The sequence below is a fragment of the Condylura cristata genome, unplaced genomic scaffold (genome assembly GCF_000260355.1).
Source record: "Condylura cristata isolate star-nosed mole 26May11 unplaced genomic scaffold, ConCri1.0 scaffold00002, whole genome shotgun sequence".
Taxonomy (NCBI): Eukaryota; Metazoa; Chordata; class Mammalia; order Eulipotyphla; family Talpidae; genus Condylura; species Condylura cristata.
The window spans coordinates 30,700,328-30,719,485 of record NW_004567103.1 but is presented as its reverse complement, the minus strand read 5'-3'; positions in this window follow the sequence as shown (position 1 = coordinate 30,719,485).

Genomic DNA, 19,158 nt, shown 5'->3' with positions numbered 1-19,158 from the left:
CCAGAGTGATGGCTGAAAAATATAATAATTTCACTGAATAATCTCAAATACTACTATTTTGTTTTACTGTCTACCTTTCCAAAGACAAACGAGTATTCAATATTCAGTTGGCATTCTTACTCCCTCAAAGATCTGGAGATATAATTTCCTCATGTGTGAAAAAAAATCAACATTTGAAAACCCAGTGTAAAATGACTTCTGATTATCCATTTCCTAATTAAATGAGTTGATACTAATTAAACTGATAAAGAGTTAATAAGCAGTAGACTTCCATAATATTAAAGTCTTGCATACCTCCAATCATTCCAAAAACTTAAACACTTTGAAAACCTCAATTGTACCAGAGTACATTGCAGGAAAATATATAATAAAAAAAATGGTTTCTAGAAATATTTAAAAATAATATAGGAATTGAAGTTATCAGTGAATATTAAATTCAGGATCACACCATCATGACTGTGAGTTGACAATCAGAAATTTGCTTCCACTCTCCTGCATCACAGTGACACTACTTTCACATAAATAGTTCACTAACTAAGAGCTTGCAGTCTTGCATTAGGCTTGCATTAGGCTTTTATGTTTGGTATATAACTTTAGGAAAGAAACCTAGAAAAAACTTATGTTTTATTAATAAAACTAACATTCTGAGTTGTTAATAAGAATTTGAAATTTCTTTGTGACAAGTTTAAGTTGATATGTATTAGTGAGTATTAAACTATTTCCTTATTAGAAATTATACTAAAATTTATTTTAAAACAGTTGTGATGAAGCATGCATTTTTTAAATTTTTATAGACTTAGCATTGATTTATAATACTGTGAGAGTTTCAAGTGTGCAACCTTATACTTTTACTTCTGTGTATATTACAGTATGATCACTATGGAAATCCTTTCCCATATTACCATGCAGTTGATCCTCTTTACCTCTTTCAGGTGTCCCCAATTCACTTTCATAACCACTGATCTGTTGTCTTAATCTATTAGGTTTTTTTTTTAATTCGTTTGCTTTGTTTACATTCCATATGAGTTAAATCATATGATATTTGACTTTCTCTGGCTGTCTTATTTTATTTAACATAATACCCACTGGGTCTATGTTACAAATGTCAAGATTTCATACATTTTTATATACTGAGTAGCATGCCATCATGCATATATACCACATCTATCATTTCATTCATCAATGGGCACTCAGGTTGTTTTGAACAGCTTTAAAATAAACATAATTATGTATATGTATATGTCCTTCAATTAGTGTGTTTTCATATTCTTAATAATTAAAATAGCTAGCCCATTTAATAGTTCTGTTGACTTTAGAAAAGAAAAATTAAGAAAATTATCCCAATGATCATTTATATACTTGGAATAAAATTAAATTAGGTTAAGGACTTACACAAGGAAAACTATAAGTCCCGTTAAAAGAAATAGAAGACACAAAGAAGTGGAAAGACATACCATGCATATGTATTACAACTAACATTGTAAAATAACAATCCTACCAAAGCAATCAGATTGCTGTTAGTGGTTCAATGGCACTCTTCAAAGGAATAAAACAAATATTAATTGTTGGAAAAGTCATGACACATTTTTCCTATGCTTTTCAAAGAAAAAAATTCATGATGACTTTTCTGCTAATCCAATATTTCTAAAACTCATAGGCTACCACTAATGATTCAGAATAATCCAATTAACCCTGACAAAATAGTCACACATTCGGACTTAAGCTATACTACAGAGCTACAATATATTACAATAATTAAAACATCATGGTACTCAAAACCCAACACAGAACCTAATGGAATCAAATTGATGGGTGTCACGTTGGTGGATTGTTTTAGAAAGGGGTAGTATCCCTCTCAGTGAACTGGCAGCATTCCTGATGTTTTTCAGTCTTTCCTTCCACTTCTGATATTCCCTGGCTTCCCTCCTTGGCAAACACACTAATCTGTAGATCCTGAGTGTCATTGCAGTTGTGAGTGCTCCCTCCATTCACCATGCACCATTCATCAGAATTCCTGGGAATAGATTTGACTCAGGGATCTTCTGTGTCCAGCATATATCAGTCTCCCCTATGTCTATTTATCTTCATTTCAAAATTTTATAGGTTGAGATAAACAGCTTTTTTCCTTATCTTAGTATAGTAGCCTTGTATTGGACCCTCTCTGGTGCCGCACTGGGTTAGGATGCAGCACTGCAGGTTAGTGGCAGCCGCTTCAGTTAGAGTTCATCCCCGCCCTGTAGGTGACCCATATGGTGCAGAAGACCTCCCCTGAACCGCCAGCAGTGTGCTTTGTTGATCTGCCTGTTCTGCTCACCACTCTGCCCCTGCACCTCTGGCTTGTACCACAGTTCTGTATGAATAAATAAAATAAGTCTTTAAAAAAAGGTTATATGTTATATGTAGAAGAATATAATCATGCTTTCTTTTTTCATGTTCCTTGAGTATCTGTAATAGCTACCAAATAACAGCTGTATATCAGCAAATCCAGAGGATAATGCTAGTGACTGCTGATATTTTAGGGTAAATTGCCACTTCCCTATGTCAGTTTCTCAGTAAAATCTTCCCCAGTATCCTCAACCGAACACAAATTCCTCAGCTGTGTTGCAATGAGTTTTTCGTATAGGGAGGAACTATTCACTGATAAATCTATACTAGGTGCCAGGGTGGAAGTCGGAAGTGGGAAAAGCCAGAGAACTTGAGCCCACATGTGTTCAGTTATATACCAAGCTTGTTTGCTAGCTCCCAACCCCTTTGTTCCTGGGAGATACCCATTCAGGAATTCAGATTCATGGCATGCTGGGAGTCAGGTGCTGGCACCTGAAATCTCTTCAGTGTGGAGATGGGTTGGAGTTTAAAAACATCACTGGTGGAGTTCATGTGGAGTTCATTCAGGACATCATTCACAGGTTCAGAATTCGTTCCTTACTATTCCACCAATACTTCCTGTTAGTACAGAATTACATTAAATCTTGAAATCTGTGCACCAGAATTAGATATATTTGATTGATTCCCATGACTACTAGTATAAACAGAGTAGCACATTTCTAAATACCTTTAATGTTATAACGGAAAAAAAATTAGTCAAGTGTTCTCATTAATATTTTCCTTCATTATGATTTATATGTATGTGTGTTTGGTTATTTAATAGGAGGTTTTCTGAAAGTTGGGTGGATGTTGAACTTTTATAAGAGACATTCACATGTATAAAAGGAAAATCCTTCTTTGTGATGATGACTCTCTTTACTGGGAAAACCTTCTCTTCTTTTCTCTTTAACTCCTAAGAGGAGTACCTTATCTTCTTACCCACTTCAATGAAACTAATAGTTTTACTGTAGTTTGCTGTTCCTTTCCTAGTAACCTCCTTCCCAGTCTTTCCCCTGCATCATTTTGTTTTTTTAAAGATTTATTTATTTATGCACAAAGAACTGGGGTACAGGCCAGAGGTTCAGGAGCGGTGAGAGGATTCATCAGAGACAGAATGAGGAGCAGAACAGGCAGATCAACAAAATACACTGCTGAGGGGAGCAGCGGATGGGTCAGGAGAGGTCTGCCACTCTATGTGGGTCACCTCAGGGCAGTGATCAAACTCATGCTGAAGTGGCTTTAGCTTCTTAATACTGTGCTTTAATCCGCTGCGCCACCAGGGAGGGCCTACCATCGTTTGTTTTTAACTTAAAATTGTGTAAGGATGATCTAAGCCTTTTGGGAATGGTACTCAGTTTCAGTGTTTTTCTCCAAGGATACAGGAGGCTAATTTTTATAATATATTTCAGTGTTTAGCTTTTCATTTATTTTACCTGCCAATCTGTCTGATGTCAACTTGATTACTTTCCAGCCTAGAAAGACTTGGAGGTGAAAAGGGAATCAGTGCTTTCTGCATAGTATCTATTGAAATTTGAACCCTTCGGACCCTCTCTGGTGGCTTAAGGGGTTAATAGCATAGCACTATGAAACTACCCTCACCCACCAACTGAAACAGGAGTTCCATCCCTGGCCAGGGAGGTGACTCACTTGGCACATCAGACTCATTTCTTGACCACTGCTCCCCTCAGCAGTGTATTTCATTCGATCCACATGTTGTGTTTCCCACTATACTCCAGTTCTTGTATGCATAAATAAGTAGTAAGTCTTTAAAACATGTTTAAAACTTGTCCCTTTCAGGTGGGATTCCAATTATTTTCCTTCAACTTTGCTCATCATTCTGTTTTCATTCTCTGAAGACATTTTACTTCATTATTTTGGGGTCTTTGGTTTCAGTGAATACTAATCATGTAATCTATTTACTTTCATAATTGCCCATCTGAATTCTCAGAGTTTTGCTTGAACTCAGCACATCCTTCAATTTTGCATATTGAATTAATGACAATTTTTTTCTTATAGTTGTCACATGCATTCTCAGTAGATTAAAACCTTACCTTTTATACACAGAACTTTCACTATACCTTGAAAATAATCCCTGTTCCTTGCTTACTGTATCCTTTTTATACAAAGTGTTCATACTTTGAGTTTCCTTACTGAGTTCAATGTCCCAACATTCTTCAAATTCTTGAGTCATGTTTTATGGTTTAGGTCAGAAGCAGAACTTGAACCAAGACATATGTGCATGTGATTTATTAAGTGGTCTCAAGAGAAAACAGTAAACAAATAGAAAATCAGGCAAAGGAAATAAATGTGGAAAAGTATGATTTCATTGCAAAATCCTACAGAGGAAAACATTTCAGGATAAGTGAATCCTGCTGTGGAAGCTACCCTTCCTTCTGGAGCAATTCAGATGGGTGCTTATATTACCAATGTGTCAATTACTCTGCCTATATCAGCAGGTAAAGATATTATACTATTTGATTAAAAGGCTAAAGGAGTTCTGAGTGGGAAAAAAAAAAGTTGTATTGCAGAGCAGTGAAGGAATTGCACATTAAAGTAGGGCAAGGGCGTAAACATCATCTACTACATAGTGTTTCTGTCTTTATCCCAGTCCTCTTCCAACTCTGGTCCTTAAACTGCCCCCCCCCCTACCGCCCCCAGTAAACAGTATCAGTTACAGAAGTTTAAATATGGCTATGAAGTTATAAAACACAGATGCACTGACTTCTGTCCCTATTTTAACAAGAAAAGCTGACAAAGTCAGATCTAGTTACTTATAAATATCTAAGTTCATAAAAGAGTTCATTTTTCTTACTTTTGCTTCTTACATGCATTTCTAGTTCATCATATCCTCCATTGAAGACTATTTATTGGTGTTATCGCTTTACCTTCTTCTTGCTCATTGTAAATTAAATACCCTCTGTGAAGTTTTCCTTATAGTTTATCTTTGCAAACTTTCAAGGGATTTGGAATACTGTGTAGGCTTTCAAATCATACATTGAAATTATATTAGTGATTTTTATTTAATTAGACCAAAATATTACTCTTTCTCTCAGGAGTCTCATAGAATGTCCAACTGTTTTTTTTTTTTTTTTCATATACTGATTTCAGTCATAAGAAGAATAGTTCTTTTGTTTGCAATTACAATAATTTCATATCACCAATTTTAATATAATAAAGGACTTGACAACTAGTACTTTTTGGAGGCTTCTGTATTCTTATAAGAGGTTATAGTATAAAATATTGTTAGTGGAATGTATGATACAGCAACGATCCAAAAAGTGATATTAGAAAGGCAATAGATCAGATCCTTCACATAGCATATTTTTACTGGAATTTTATTCAATATTACTGAGTTCATAATTTCATTTCTTACATGTTAAGTACATAATAAGTACAAGTTTTAACTGCTTTTGTTCTGTTGCTAAAATTCTTTTAAAACAGGATAATTACTATAATTGGCCTATCAGCTATTGTTGTTATATAGTATCTTTTAACAGCTTTATATTGTAGGAGAAAAAAATTATTATTTTATTTCCTTGGGAAACCACTTAATATTTCTCTCCTTTTGTTTCCTAACTTGTAAAATGGGAATAGTAAAAACATCTGCCCCAAAAGATGTTTTATAATTTTATGTATTTATAAATAAACCATTTAGGACAGAATCTAGCATAAGCATATAGTACCTAAACCTTGGCTGTTTTTATTTTTTTATGTTAAAATAATAACACAGAAATGACATTGGGTCATTTTTATTTTCTACATTAGAAGACGTTAATTTATTATATTAATGAATACAGTATGTTCACTTGTATTAATTAATTTTGTACACACAATGTTATGTGGGATATAGTTTTTAATTAGAGATAGTAGTAGAATCACACTGCACATCTCCACCACAAGGATTCTTTTATAGAAAAAATTTTCCTTTTTCCTAATTCCTGGCAACTATTTATCAATCTTTTCTCCACTTATGTTTTTTTTTTTTTTTAATCATTGAGAAATGCTATTGAGATTGAATAAGAGTATATAATCTTGGAATCTGGCTTTTTAATTTCCCGCAGTTGGTATCTTTTTCTGGAGATTTACCAGTGTTTTTGCATAAATCAATAATCTGGTTCTATTCACTACTGTGTAGAATTCCATGGTGTTGATGTATCAGTTTGTTTATCATTTAATCATGGACATCAGTTTTTTTTTTTCTGGCTTTGGTCTATTACTGAAACACTTGTATGGAGGTCATGTATGAATAATTTCATCCTCTGGTTGAAAGAACCAGAAGTGCAATTGCAAGGTTATATGGTAGTCACATGATTTTCTTTTAAATAAAAATTTAAAATATTTTCCAGAGTGATTACATTTTACTTTGCTACCAATAATATATGAACAATCTAATTTCTCCACTGCATTTGATGCTGTTCTTTTTTCTTCACTATACTTATAGTTTTATAGTGATCTTCAGTTGTGGTTTTGATTTGCAGTTTGCCACAGTCTAATGACTAATGGTGTAGAAACCTTTTCATATGTTTATTTGACATTTGTTGAGCTTTGAGTATCTTGTAAATACAAGTTTCTAGCCACATATTGTGTTTCAGTTTTCAGTCCACTCTATAGATTGCCTAACCAAAGTTTTTTTTTTTTTTTTAATAGCAGATCAAACATTTCTAATTTATGAGATACAACTTATAAACTTTCCTTTTAGGGATTGTATGTTTGTATGTTTTCTGTTATGTCCAATAATTTTTTTTTTTTTTGGTTTGACTATAGATCCCAAGAATTCTTTTCTATTTTTCTGTACATCTTCATAGTTTTATCTTAAACTTGTTGGTATTTCATTTAAAGTGAAATTCTGTTTTAATTTTCAAACAGGTCCAGTTTTATATATATTTTTTTCCAATTGGCATCCAATTGCTACATTCTCCTTTTGAAAGTCTATTTGCTTTGTTTAATTTATTGTGCGTCTGTCTCAAAAAAATTTGCAAATTCTGTCTTATGGATACTCTATTCTGTGCCATTGATTGATGTTGCAATTCACAGTTAAATACCACATGTTCTTGATTATTGTAGCTATAGATTGTCATGAATTAGAGTATTCTGTTTTGTTCTCCTTTAAAAACTTTATAGCTCTTCTAATTTATTTTTCATATGCATTTTTTCATATACATATAATTTTTTCTTATGTCTATAAAATCACTGCTGGGGGCCCTCCCTGCTAGGACAGTGGTTTAGGACGCAACACTGCAAGTGAGCCCCAGCCGCTTCAGTGCAAATTTGATCCCAGCCTCGGAAGTGACCCACGTGGCACGGCAGACTTCTCCTGACCTGCCTGCTATACCCCTCAGCAGTGTACATCATCAGTCTGCCTGTTCTGCTCCCCACTCTGTCTCTGGTGAATCAGCTCATTGCCCTTGCACCTCTGGCTTATACCCCTGCTCTGCATGCATAAAATAAATAAATCTTTAAAAATAAAATAAAATCACTGCTGAGATATAGAAGTAAATTGTGTTAAACCTGTATATTAGTTTGGGTGAGGGCAGCATTTATATATGGTGAATTTTCTAATCTAATCTCATAGATTATTTAAAATTCATTGATGCCATTAGCATTTTTTTTCAAAATACTAATCCTGAACTTGTTTTCTTAGATTCAAATATATGTATTACATTTATTTGAGCAAATATCACAGGTATTATATTTAGATTTTGCTGGCCATGTATCCATTCTAGCATAGAAATACAAGTGATTTTTGTATGTTTATTTTGTCTCCTGTTATTTTTTTGAAATCATTTATTAGGTCTAGAGTGTTGGATATTCGTGTAAATCTTCTGCTATTTTCTAACTATATAGCAATAGCATCTGCAAATAGATACTTTCATTTCTTGCTTTATAGTGTCTGTGACATTTATTTTCCTTTACTATCTATTGTACAGGCTAGAACTCTAGCATCTTGTTGAGAAACAATAGTTAAAACTTGTTCAAAATCTTAGGGAGAAAACACTTGTTCATCTTAACTATTCTGTGAAGTATAGGTTTTGTAAATGACTAACAACTGAAAAGTTTCCCTCTATTTTTATGAGAGATTTTGTCACAATAGTGGTTGAATTTTGTTAAGTGATTTTTGGCATTGATTGACATGATCATGTTCCTGTTTGTCTTGTTAATGTGGTAGATTACACTGATTGATTTTTTAGTATTGATCTAGCCTTATATCTATGAAGCTATTCATAAGTATTTGTATATGTTGTTAAATTCTCTTTGCTAATATTTTGTTAAGAATTTTTGCTTTTATATTCATGAGATCTATTGGCCTGTAGCTATTTCAAATTGGTTTACTTTTCATATTATAGAGACGTGATAGTATTATGAGTAGATGAATGTATGACTCTAGATCAGTAGGTGCTTAGAATTTATTTTAACTTTACTTCTAAGTACAGATAATAATTCTGGACATTGTATATAACACAAGCTTAAGAAAGACTGAAAAGTAGCAGACAAGTAGCAGACTGATATAATAAGATGGTTATTTCCCAAGTTTCTTTTTGGCTCACAAATGCCATACTTGGAGATGAATAAGCTAGAACCCGGAAAATACCAACAATTACAGATACCAAAAAAAAAAAAAAAAAAAATGCCCAACACAGTTCTGTTTTTTCTAACTAAAGGATCACAAAAGGAGTAGCCTGGCAAAGTGGTTAGCTTTTGGAAAATTCTTCTTTAGTCTAGATTGATAAAAAACAGTGTTATCTTTCATTCTAGTAAATGGAGCCTAGACTACCATTTTCAGAAGTCTATAAGGAGAATCTTCCAACTGTCTCCACACTCACTTCTCAAAATCCTCAACTACATCCTCTTCCATGGTGTCAGTGGAGATCACCTCCTTGCCACACATACGGGATATCCCTGCTTGCAATACTGGAATATACTTATATTAAAGCATCTTAATTGGTGGCATATATAATTATGAATTTAAATATTGATTTGAATTGCAAGTTTCCTGAAAATAAATTAGTAAGAGTAAAATGATAGGCGGTTGTCTAAGAAATAAAGTGCTCTCTAAGGGAAAAACTCAATTTATCTTAATTTTCATTATGTGTTATGAAAGAGTATACTAATACTATAACTGTGGAAAACAATGTGGACTGACCATTATTTGAATAAATAAATGGGCATACAAGTACATTTAGAAATAGTGCATTATCTTGAACAGAAATACCTATTTTTTTCACTGTTATATTTTTGATTTTATAGTTTGAAAAAACTAAAGAAAAAAGAGGGGTAAACTAAATTTGAAATGTTCTGCATACCTCTCAAGCACCTTATACTCATTATCTATCTATCTCTATATATCTATATCTATATAGATCTAGATATAGAGATATAAAATGACATGCTATCTAGCTATCATTCTCCAAAGATATACAATTAAATCATGGCAGCTTTAATTTTACTATTGTGAATTCAAAAATATTCTTTTGAATGTTATTCATGTATGTAGGGAACATCCTTCGAAAAACAAAAAGAGGATATTTTAAAATTAAATGACATATTTATGTACCAGTTTAATGACTTCTTCCAAATAGTACATTCTCTGTGATATATGTGCAAATAGACTGAAATCACTTGTGCTGTGGACATTAGCACAAATTCATGTATTCCTCTCCACAGAAAAACTTTTAATCATCCCATTAAAAACACATGAAAATTTCATGTAGAGAATAAGAACTTTTTTAAAAGCCAGATTTTTTTTCATATAAGTGAAGTAAAATTATTCCTAAATTTGTATGTCACTGACACTTTTTTTTTATTTTATGGCAGATGAATTGGTATTTTCACAAATTAAGATTTCTGCCTTTATAATATCTATTGCTTTCTAGTTTATATAATTTGTCAGTTTTGAAAAATCACAACCTTTTCATCATTTTCAGCACTTAAAAATATTAGTGAAACAACAAAAAATGAATATAATAATTATTTTAGAGGGAACAATTTTCCATTTAACTATAAAAAGTTGAATATGAAAAACAAAGAACCTTAAAGATGAGGTTTTCTAGTCATGAAACCTGGATTAACACTGGAGTGATTAAAACACGGTATGGGAAGACTTTCACTTTCTAAATATTTCTTTCTAAATATTTCTGCACAAGAGAGATGATTGTTGTCTTTTTAATGTGTTGTGAAAGAAGGTTTCAAAGGAACCAATTCATATGCAAATAAATGATACTTTTTTTGAGCAAAAATATCACTTTGATATGAATCAACCACTGTGGAATCATAAAAGCTTCGATAAATTGGCAGATTATGAGCAACCATTCTCCAGTTTATATGAATCTTGAGAAAACAAATTGACCAACAATAGCATAGAGACTGGAAATCAAGTTATAGTTTCTTTTATGTGTTTATACATTGAATTTATACACCGCTGTTGTCATAAACACAAGGAAAACAAAGATAAAAGCAATACATTTCTTAGGGATCACACTTCACAGAAAGGCCAAGAAACTTTTAAATCTGTTAGTCAGTGAGGTAATACAGAAGAGTAAAGAATGACATTAGTTCAGGAAAGTTAATTGCATTTTCATAACTAATAATACCAATAATAACTTTTTAAAGTAAGTTTTAAAAAAAATTGCCAAAACAATAAACCACACACATAAAAACACATGCATACACCCAAAACAACACTTTTAAAAGTATTTCTCCAGAAATGTCCTTTAATATTTTGAAATTTATGATAAAATAGGATAAACCTGGTTAACCACTACCTATATACTGAATGTCTTTATATGGATGTTTACAATTGATACCACTGCTGGAGTAAACACATTTTATGTGTGTACTTACATGTATTTTAAGTTATTATTTGCTGGAAGTATTTTGAAAATAAGCAAAAAGTTGATTTTTTTTTAAGATTTATTTATTCATACAGAACTGGGGTACAGGCCAGAGATGCAAAGGTTGAAAGGATTCACCAGGGATAGAGTAAGGAGCAGAACAGGCAGGTCAACAAAGTACACTGCTGAAGGGAGCAGCAGGCGGGGTCACGAGAGGTCTGCCGCGCCATGTGGATCTCCTCCGGGGCAGGCAGGGATTGAACTCATGGGGAAGTGGCTTAAGCTTCTTAGTGCAGTGCTTTAACCCACCGCACCACCAGGGAGGACCAAAAAGTTGAAATTTTTAAAGTCACATTATGCAAACTATGTTACATAGTATTTTTCGTAGTTTACTGGTTTTATTGTTTTATTTAGTAAAAAAATTCTGACAGTACATAATGTGCCCGGTACTATAAGCATTAGTTCACTTCACTTATGGTAACACTGTGAGGTGTAACAATTATATTCATTTTAAAGATGAAGAAATTGTGGTACTGAGTTGTTTAGTAACTCATCCAAAATTCAACCTTTTAATGTAGTACTTCAAGCCTCAGGATTTATGTTTTGGAACAATAAACTTCTGCTACCTTTCTATGGCCAATACCCTGACATGTTATGTTCAGTGTGATTAGTGTGACCATGTAGATAGATTAATTATATTTAACATGATTAAATACAAATATAACAATCCCATTAGTTATGGATTACTGAGGAAGCTGATGCAGAAAATCATCTGTAGTTATTATTATTGTTTTTCCAGTAAAGGAGCTCTTGAAGGTATAGAAGTACATTTCATAAATAAGAAGACTAAAAGGGCAGGAAATGTATAGGAGTTATGAGAAAGGTTAATGACAACATAAATAGAATGAAACTGACTGGAGTTCTGCTTGTGAATCTCTATCAAACTGCACCTCTGGTTATAGACATTTCTCAGCCTTTGTAATAATTTTCTCTTTGACATATCACATACTAGTCAAGGTTTTCTACATCTTTATACATTCCAATTTAGTTATTTCAGATCATATGCAAGTCATCCTTTCAACATAGATGCCCCTGGAGGTGTTCTCAATAGCCAACTCCCTCGTGGGAAAACTTGTTTTGGCTTTAATCCAGTTGGATGGTAAATAACACCTAAACCAATAGGAAACTACAAAGATGGTCGATTTTTGACCTATGAATATTTACACACTTTACTGCCAAAATAATATACCTCATTACAAATTACATTTCTGTATTTTAAAACACACTCAGTCTAGCTTCAGATAAGCAATTAATGATTTATATCTATTAATATGAATCATTTCTAATCAGCATACTCATAATAAAAGTACATACTAGTTTGATAGATCTATGTAAAAACTGCTTGCCATAGTCCCATGTGACCTTGGGATGCTTTTATCAATATCTCCCAATTAGATTCTTCACCAATTTTTTCCAAAACTGGTCACCAAATCCAAAAGACTTGTGTTTTAGGGAATCACCAGCAAGCACATACTAGGGTTAAGCATTGGAATGAGAGAAAGATCACAGGCCATTTGTGTTTGCTAGTTTGGTTTACTCAAAGAGAAAGAAAATGTTCTTTCTTTCTTTTGTGACAGTACACAACTTTACTACTTGGAGCTAGGAACCCTCAGGAGTTACTTCCTACTTTTCAGTAGGAACCAGGAAATTGACATGTTTTTCCCTTGGTGTTTACATTTCAAGGAGATGGCTCCCAGGTTTCTGAGAAAGATGTTCTTGAATCATAAAGCTGGCAAGAAGCTTTTAAAATGATTTATATCCCAACAGAACAGCTACTACATTTACAAGTTTTCTAAAATGAATGCTTTAAGAATAGAGAGGTCAGGAGCCTAATTTCAGGAAGAAAACCTTTTTAAAGTGTAGTCAAGATGAGGAGAACACAAAGGTCTTTTTTTTTTTGGTCCATATTAGTAAGTTTTGATCTATTAAACTTGGTGTTGGTTCTGTCGTTTGCTCTTCAGTCTTCCAGTCAGTTTCCAGGTTGTGGATTAGGTCATGTATTTCTAGAGATTCTCTTAGGGTAGATGATAAAACATCTACCCAAAGCCAAAGTACTCGGGATCTATAGCTGTCACCTCCATCAACTCTATGAATTTTTTTAAATTGTCACCTAAGAACCACATAGTGATTATAGACACCAATACTGTGTCATAAACTTCAAAGTTATTATGAGTCTAGATCTTAATTGCTCTCACCACAAAATCAAAACAATAATTATATGATATGATAATGGTGTTGCCTGATGCTCTAGTGGTAATCATCCTATATCTAAATATATCAAATTAACAGATTTTAGGCCTTAAACTTATGCTGTTTAACAATTATATCTTAATAAAAATGTATCTGAAAAAGGTTTTCCACTGTCTCTTTGCTCTAACACAATTACTTCTGTTGCTTCTTGAACAAAGGCCAGCCTCTACAGTTTCTCTACCTGAACAATCATTTTCTTTCTCATCTCCTCTTCCGCAAATATTCTATTTGTTTACAATCTCACATCCTTCAAATATTTGCTCAAATCTTAACTCCTTCCTGAAATCTAGCCTGACTACTTTGTATAGTCATAACCTTCAATATCTTAGTTCACAGCACACACAATTTCACTTACCTTAATATATCTTCCTTCTGTTATTCTTTCACTTTCTGTCATATTATGTAATTTACCATATGTCTTTCTATGTCTCTTCCAAATTGTAAGTTCTCACTAGCAAAGGTTTTAGAGTCTTGTTTGTTTCTTTTATTGGAACAGTTTAAAAGTCTAGGGAAGAGCATAGTAAATAGTAAGCACTCACTAAATATTTACTAAATTAATGAAAAACACAAATGTAGGGCCATACAAAGGCCAGAGGGGAAACATCAATGTCTGATGTTTATATTAGTCAATATTTAATGAAAAGTGAAAAGAGTGAGACGAAGCTATATGACTGTTGAATTAGCACAATAGTGCAAGAAAGTTCACATTATGAGTTACTGAAAATTCCTGAATTTTTTTCTTTTAGATTTCACTCATGATTCATACTAATTTTGTATTTTCAGGTTTCTGACATTCTGTTTCTTTCTCAACTCTCTACAATGTTCAAAAAGATGTTTTCTCTTAACAATTTAAAAATGTGAATCCATATTATGCAATGAAATATAAGTAATTAGATTGTTACATAACTGATAATTCTGTTTTATTCACATTTGTAATTCATATTATACAGACACACAATTATTTCAATATATTTGATAGTAACATTTTTGACCTAAATTTTTTTTTCTAAAGAAAGTGAATAAATGAATGGTAAGCTTGACAAATTAAATTAAGTAATATTTAAAGTGATTACTGATAACTATAGTGACCATTCATTGGGTTTCTTCTGTGTGCCCCCTGGGAGTATGCAGGTGATTTGATATGTCTTATTTCATTTTTGAAAAAAAATATTTATTTATGCATACCGAACTGGGGTACTGGCTGAAGGTGCATGGGTAGTGAGAGGATTCGCCAGAGACAAAGTGGGGAGCAGAATAAGCAGATTGAGGAGGTAGACAGCTGAAGGGAGCGGTGGGTAAGACAGGAGAGGTCTGCTGCACCATGTGATCACCTGCCTGGCCCGGGACCAAACTTGCACTGAAGCTGCTATGACTTCGAACTCATTTAAAAACAAATTGACTAATTTTGATAGAAAACAGTATTTGTTACTATAGAAATGAAAGGATGAATTCAAAGAATGATGTTTTAGTTTTTTTTTTCTATTGTCTTTGGGAAAAGTTTCTGTGTTCAGCGTTTTATTTGAAATGAGGTCCTCTATACCTATCAAACATTCACGATTAGTCAGAAGCTATCCAGTAAGCATGTTTAATCTTACAAAATGATAGCCTCAATGTTCAATACTCTGCTGAGGGGAGCAGTGAAACAGTAGAGGTTTGCTGTGCTGTGCCATGTGGGTCACCTCCCTGGCCTGATTAGAACTCATGATGCAGTGGCTGCAAAGAGCTTCATAGTGCTGTGCTTTAACCTGTTGCCCCACCAGGGAGGGTCCTGTTTTAGTTTCTTAATACTCTCTTTTGATTTTGTATAAACCAAGTTTCATTATTGCATGTTTTTCCCCTTCGTGGCATTTATTTCATGATTCCAGTTATAATTTCATATTTTTGTGTACTTGTTTGATAACTGTCAGTCTTTCCCAATGGCTGCAAGTATCATAAGGTTAAAAACTACATTTATCTGTGTGTATGATCGCCTTCTTAGCATACAGTGCAGTGCATGTTGGTTGAGTGAGTGAACAAGCTACCATTTAGTAAATGGAGACAATACTACCAGAAAGAGCATATGTCACATATGATACTTTGCGGATTGCATTGAGTAATCCTTCTGTATTTTCACATGACAATCCTTAGAGTACTACACATTTTGAAAATGCTCTAACAAAAGCCAAATCTTTAAGTGCCAAATTAATTTTATAAACATGGCAATAAATTCTGGAATGAGTGATTTAGTCATCTTTATTAAGGACTCTATGCCCACATGTGCACCATTTTGTTAAAAGACAGAGGAAAGTAAGTGCTTTTGCTTATGGAGGTGGAGTAGGCAGTATCTAAAGAAAGAACATTATGAACAAAACCTGTTCGCTTTAGATGTAATTAACCTCCTTGTGCTATCTGCATTATTAATGTGATGGGATTATTATACGGTCCTAATGTATCTGAATTTCTATTCATGTTTTCTCCACTAAATAAATAAAAGTGGTTGAGTAAGAGATGACATTTGCTTTAACTGTTCATTACGGAATTTTTTTTTCTAAAGCCGTGGTAGACTCTTAAATACAAACTGTTAAATGGATGGTATTTCATGAGAGGTTTTGAACCTAATTATATCAAATGTCATCACTTTATTTATTAAAAAGATTTGCAAAATTGCTCTGTAAAAAATGGCGAATACCAAATTCTTATAGTATTGATTCTACTAATTTAAAATAACTTTATAAGGTATGTTGGATAAATAATAATTTATATTTACAAAAATGAATTATTTATGATAACTTGAAGTCCTTTGAGATGAACTTCCATGTATAGTTTTTGTAAGTTTGAAAGATATGGCTATAATAAGAAATATGAATCAAATTAGATGGGAAGTTTTTGTGCAATTTTAATTGAGGGTGCTTCATTTCAAGTCAAAAATACCACAGAGTATATTTCTTAAAATAGAAGTGCTGGCCCTCCCTGGTGGCGCAGCGGGTTAAAGCACAGCACTGAGAATCTGAAGCCACTTCCACATGAGTTCGATTCCCGCCTGCCCCGGAGGTGACCACATGGCGCGGCAGACCTCTCCTGACCCACTCACTGCTTCCCTCAGCAGTGTACTTCGTAGATCTGCCTGTTCTGCTCCCCACTCTGTCTCTGGTGAAGCCTCTCACCGCCCCTGAGCCTCTGGCCTGTACCCCAGTTCTGTATGCACAAATAAATAAGTAAATTAAAAAAAAAAAATAGAAGTGCTGATATTTTAACATGCAAGATGTTTAATACTTTTCATTTTGATATGCCTCTATATTCATGTTAATAATTAATATAAGTATTAAGTTATGTTAATGTTGATATACATTTAACCACTTCTAAAAACATTTTTGTGTTAAATATTCATTTATTTTTATGTTTTGGAAATAATTTGGGGTTACTTCCATGGTAGTATCTCAGTTTGTGTCAGAGCTGATGTACTTATCTGTCCAAATCTGGGGAACTACAGTCAATCATTCCAATTTGTAAAATGTAGCCACTATTATTATCATCTCCTATGATTTCATATGCAGTGCTGTAATTTAATACTATTTCAATAACAAGTAATAAGTTAAAAATCATACAAAAAAAAAAAAGAGAGGGGGAAAATGTGCAGCTAACGGATCTCTAAAGCTTATTAGGAGGACATGAGAATGAACATGGAAATACAGAGCATAATTTGTTAATCTATGATCCTTAAGGGACATCAGTTATTTGAAGTGTTTTAGTTATAAAGTTCCTGGCAATTACTGTAACTACACTTAGGAGAACGAAATGAAGTCTAGTTTTAATTGTACTTCCTCCAAGGCACTACTATAGTGTGTTTTGTGGCTCCTGAAAATATTACAATTCCGGGTTCTTAAATACATTTGGTTTTACATGATAATGAAACTTTGACTCATCCATTTTGATAAATCTCATACATAAACAACAGTTATGTGCACTAAGATTTAAACAAACCTTGCAGATGCTTGCCTTATTGAAATTTGGTGGTGTGATAGGTTTGGATGATTTCAAATAACAGTCTAAATTAATTAATTTTTCAGTCTCTTCAATCATTTTCTTACAAAAAATATCATCATTTTCATTTTGTCAATAATTCTTTGCATACTGTAAATGATTACTATATACATATATTCACATTTAATGTTGTCAATTCTGTCTTATGAAACTCAAATATATTTTGATATATGAACTGTAGAGAATATAAACTAATGAAGTCACATTTCCTGATGAGAAATCAAATTTTTCTTAGAGAAAAGACATTTTTTACATATGTGTATTTACTGATATCTAAATTTATTTCAAAACTGTAAAAAATACACTAATGTCAAATAGGTTCTATAAACTACTTATATGCCACGTGTTCTAAAAATGAAAATTACATATTAATTTTAGAAAACTGGATGATGTTATGTGGACCTATTGAAAATTAATTATGGAATGCCTTTGCCCAATATCAGACAATTATTTAGCAAAATCTTTAACAAGGCACTTAAAGTTAACTAAGAATTGAAAGTAAGTACTACTAAGTACTACTACTTGTTCAAAGCTTTTAATCTTTATCATTGTCAATTAACTCTCAATATCCAAAAATGTTAATAATTTTTTAGTAGAATCTAGCATATACCTCAAAAAAATGTGTTTTTGTTATTTGGTAATGATCATGATCAATTACTGAAGCTATTACTTTATAATACCTTAATGATATAGAAGAGTAAGACTTAGAATAAGACTTACCAACACATTGACACATTGCCAAAGTGCCTAATTTATAACCAGGGAGTAGTTTACAAATGGTGAGCATCTGTATTGTTGTATAATAATTTCCTTTAGGAAAATGCTTTAGTATTTGTTATTATTTTTAAGGACATGCCACCTCATTTAAAGACATGACTCTATAACAGTTTACAGAACTAAAGACACACACTGGTAATCTATGTTATAAAGAAGCACAAATTAAAAAAAAATCTGTGATATCTTATTAGGAAATAGGATATTACAGAAAAGCAATTGTATGTTTATATTACCATTTGTAGTTTGTAGTATTAAGTGTCTTACACTTAATGTTCGGATGGTTGTATACTATATATTATTATTTTTTGATTGTATGTTTTTAAGAAATACATGAGTACACTGTTCTTTATAAGCCAGTAAAATTGAAGTATTAAATGTGAGCTCTGCACAAAAGCACATTCTGATCTCAGAAGGCATGTTTTCTTTTTTTTCCATATTGTTTATCATAGTAAAATGTTGACATTCATTCTTTAAAAAAATATATATATATATTCATACAAACTTGGGGTACAAGTCAGAGGTGCAAGGGCAGTGAGAAACTTCACCAGAGACAGAATGGGGAACAGAACAGGCAAATTGATGGAGTACACTGCTGAGAGAAACAGCTGGTAGGTCAGGAAAGGTTTGCCCACCGTGTGGGTCGTTGCTTGGGCGGGGTGTGAACTCACACTGAAGCAGCTGCAGCCAGTTTGCAATGCTTCAACCTAACCTGTTGTGCCAGTAGAAAAGGCCGACATTTATACTTTATTTATTTATTTATTTATTACAAAGTTTATTTTTACATCATTTTGCACATTTTTTTTTCCATCTTGATTGTAATCCCCACAGGTTTCCCATTACCAAACCACCCCTGTGCCAC